Below are 4,135 nucleotides of genomic sequence, written 5' to 3'. Positions count from 1 at the left end.
GTCCCTGGATTTCAAAGGGAATAAATGAAATTATGAAGAAGAGGCATGTAGCAATGTGTAAATATTAGAAACAATCAACTCCTAAGTACAGCCAAGAGACTTAAAAGCAACAATACACACAGACACATGTATACCAATCTTCATTGTAGCATTATCACAATAGTCAAAAGTTGGAAACAATTTTAAGTGTACATCAACAGATGAGTGGATGAACAAAATGTGGTACATACATGCAATGGAATATTGTTGTTGTTGTTGTTAGGTGCCATCAAGTTGTTTCTGACTCATAGCAACCCCATGCACAGCAGAACAAAACACTGCCTGATCCCACACCAGCTCCACAATCCCTCCTATACTTGATCCCATCATTTCAGCCACCATGTCAATCCATCTCATTGAAGGCCTCCCCCTCTTTCCTTGACCCTCCACCCTACTAAGCCTGACATCCTTCTCCAGGGAATGGTCCCTTCTGACAACATGACCAAAACAAGTGAGATGAAGTCTGGCCATTCTTGCTTCCAAGGAGCATTCTGGCTGCACTTCCTCCAGGACAGATCTGTTAGTTCTTTTAGCAGTCCATGGTACTTTCAGCATTCTTCGCCAGCACCACAACTCAAAAGCATCAACTCTTCTTTGGTCTTCCTTATTCATTGTCCAGCTCTCACATGCATACGAGGTGATTGGAACTATCATGTCTTCTGTCAGGTGCACCTTAGTCCCCAAGGAGACATCCTTGCTCCTCAGCACTTGAAACATTTGCTTCACGGTTGACTCTCCCAATGCTACATGTCGTCTAATATCAATTGACAAGAATTGCAAAGAACTCCAGCTTGCATTACTGGAAGACCTCTAAATATGCAATGGAATATTACTCACCCATAAACAGAAACAAATTTCTGATAAATGTTACAATATGGATGAACTTTGAAATCATGCTTGTGAACTCTGCCAATCACATAAGTACAAATATTTTGTGACCCTGCTTATATGAAATATCTAGGAAGGGAAATATATAGAGAACAAAATTTATTAGTGTTTACTAAGTATGGAAAAGAAGAGAAAAAGGGAAATCACTGTTTAGGAAGCATTGAATTTTTGTTTATAGTGATGGAAAACTTGGCAACAGATACTGGTGGTGGATGCACAACATGATTAATATAATAGATGTCATTGAATTGTATGTGTAAAAAATGTTAAACTGGCAAACATTTTAATAATGACAGCATAAAATAAAAATAATAACAATAAAATAAAAATGAGAGACAAATTGGATGCAGCTAACATAATAGACAATGGAATGGAATTATACTCAAATTATTCCGACATGTCTGTATCTGTACTATCAGTTAATTTTTTTCAGGGATCCTTGGGTTGAAATAAATGATCAACTCATGAAGACCCTGCCTGATATTTTCATCAGAGAGGGTGGGGATGGGTGGGAAGCTAAGCCTGTAATCTGGTGGAATGCTAGTTAGAGTCACTGGTGTGGAAATCTAAGTTTTTTTCTCAAGTTCCCAGAGGTAAGTCTATTCACAGACAAATAATCCTTTGGTTGAAGGAAGAGGAGTCCTTTGAAAAAGAATCCTACATCTTAGCTAAATGTATATTGTGACTGTTTTCTCAACCTTCATATAAAGTCCATTTATTGGGGAAAGAAAACACTCAGACCTTCTTTTCCATACTTACTAAACACTAATAAATTTTGTTCTCTATATATTTCCCTTCCTAGATATTTCATATAAGCAGGATCACATGTTTCTAGATGAGTCTAATTTCTATGAGTGAGTGTTTATGGCAATACGGTAACAAATGGAAAATTGTCCTGTATTCATTGTTCAATGGGTCCAGTACATCCACAAAAATCCTGATGCTATTTTTTCCAGTTCTTATGTCTATTTGAAATAAATACTTTTTAACAATAGAATCTCCATATAGGTTCCCTGACCAGTAAAATAAAGATTATATTGCAGGTAAGAGCCAACTGTAAACACCTGAAGCTACTTTTTCCCACAAACTCATCAAATTAGCAAATAGGTATCAATACTATGCCCCAGGGGTAATTTTAGAGACTAGTGCCACAATTTTGCTAAGGATAATTTAAAAACTGTTTAGCAGTATATTTAGAGGTCTTCCAGTAATGCAAGCTGGAGTTAGAAGAAGACATGGAATGGAATGAGGATATCATTGCTTTTGTCAGATGGATCTTGGCTGAAAGCATAGAATACCAGAAAGATATCAAAAAACAAACAAACAAACAAACAACAACAACAACAAAAAAAAAACACCAACTCATAGCGACCCTAAAAGTTTTCCTGGGTGATAAATCTTTACAGAAATAAATTACCCCTTTTTCCTTCCAAAGACCAGCTAATGAGTTTGAACTACCAATTTTATGGTTAGGAGTCAAATGTCTTTCTTAGGCGTTGCATCACCAGAAGCTGCACTATATGAAGAAAAAGTGGCATCAGGATTGGAGGAAGACTCATTAAGAATCTGAGATATGCAGATGACACAACCTTGCTTGCTGAAAGTGAAGAAGACTTGAAGCACTTACTGATGAAGATCAATGACCATAGTCTTCAGTATGGATTACACCTCAACATAAAGAAAATTAAAATCCTCACAAATGGACCATTAATGGCATTATGATAAATAGATAAAAGATTTAAATTGTCAAAGATTTCATTTTGCTTGGATTCACAATCAACAGCCATGGAAGCAGCAGTCAAGAAATCAGATATAGTATTGCACTGGACAAATCTTCTGCAAAAGATCTCTTCAAAGTGTTGAAGAGCAAAGTCATTTTGAAGAGTAAGGTAGGCCTAACCCAAGCCATAGGAGTTTCAATTGCCCCACATTCATGTAAAAGCTGGATAATTAACAAGGACGACAGAAGAAGAGTTGATGCCTTTGAAGTATAGTGTTGGGAAAAATACCATGAACTGCCAGAAGAATGAACAAATCTGTCCTGGGAGAAGTGCAGCTGGAGTACTCCTTGGGAGTGAGAATGGCCGGACTTCGTCTCACCTACTTTGGTCATGCTGTCGAAGGGATCATTTCCTGGAGAAAGATATCATGCTTGGTAAAGTGGAGAGTCAGCAAAGAAGGGGTAGGTCCGCAAAAAGATGGATGGACACAGTAGTTGCAAAAATGGGCTCAAGCATAGCAAGGATTTTGGAGATGGCACAGGACTGGGTAATGTTTTGTTCTCTTGTACATAGGGTTGCTATGAGTTGGAACTGACTATATGACACCTAACAATAACAATGGTGGCACCATAAATACATTAAAGATGCAGAATAGTATGTATCTTTTAATTCAAGTGCCTAAGGCACTTGACTGCTAACCAGAAGGCTGGTGGTTCAAACCCACCAGCCACTCCTCAGAAGGAGTGGGCAATCTACTTCCATAGTGATACCACCTCAGAAACCCAAGGAGGGGTCACTATGAGTTGGGTCCAACTCGACAGCACATAGCAACAACAACAACATGAAAAAGCCAAATGAAATTTAGTGACAGATTGTGGATAGTAGAAATTAATCAAATAGTGATAACAATCACATTTGTAAAGAATTCTTTCTTTCTCTCTGTCTCTTTCTCTCCCTCCCTACTTTCTTCTTTCTTTTTCAGTTTGTTGCACTTTGGTGGCTTGCAAGTTGCTATGATACAGGGAACTATGTCACTGGTATCTCAAATATCAGCTGGGTGACGTATACTGGACAGGTTTCAAAACAACTTGTAGATTGATACAGACTAAGAAAAATGCCTGGAGATGTGTTTTTGGAAATTAATCAATGAAAACATTATGGATAACTACATAACACTGAAGAATACCGGTAGTTGGAAAATTTGGCCTTGGTGACAGAAATAATGCTGGAACTCGTATGGTAGAATTTTGCAAGACAACGACTTGTTCATTGCAACCACCTTTTTTCAACAATACAAACAGAGGCTGTACACGTGGACTTCACCAGATGGAACACACAGGAATCAGATTGACTACATGTGTGGCAAGAGGCGGTGGAAAAGCTCAATCTCTTCCGCCAAAACCAGGCCAGGAGCTGATTGTGGAACAGACCATCAACTGCTCATATGCAAATTCCACTTGAAGTTAAAGACAATTAAAACAAGTCCA

This window comes from Orycteropus afer, unplaced genomic scaffold (assembly GCF_000298275.1).
Source record: "Orycteropus afer afer isolate SDZICR_OR568_19922 unplaced genomic scaffold, OryAfe1.0 scaffold00159, whole genome shotgun sequence".
In the NCBI taxonomy this organism is placed as follows: Eukaryota; Metazoa; Chordata; class Mammalia; order Tubulidentata; family Orycteropodidae; genus Orycteropus; species Orycteropus afer.
The sequence above is the reverse complement of the archived record's forward strand: the minus strand, read 5'-3'. Positions refer to the sequence as shown.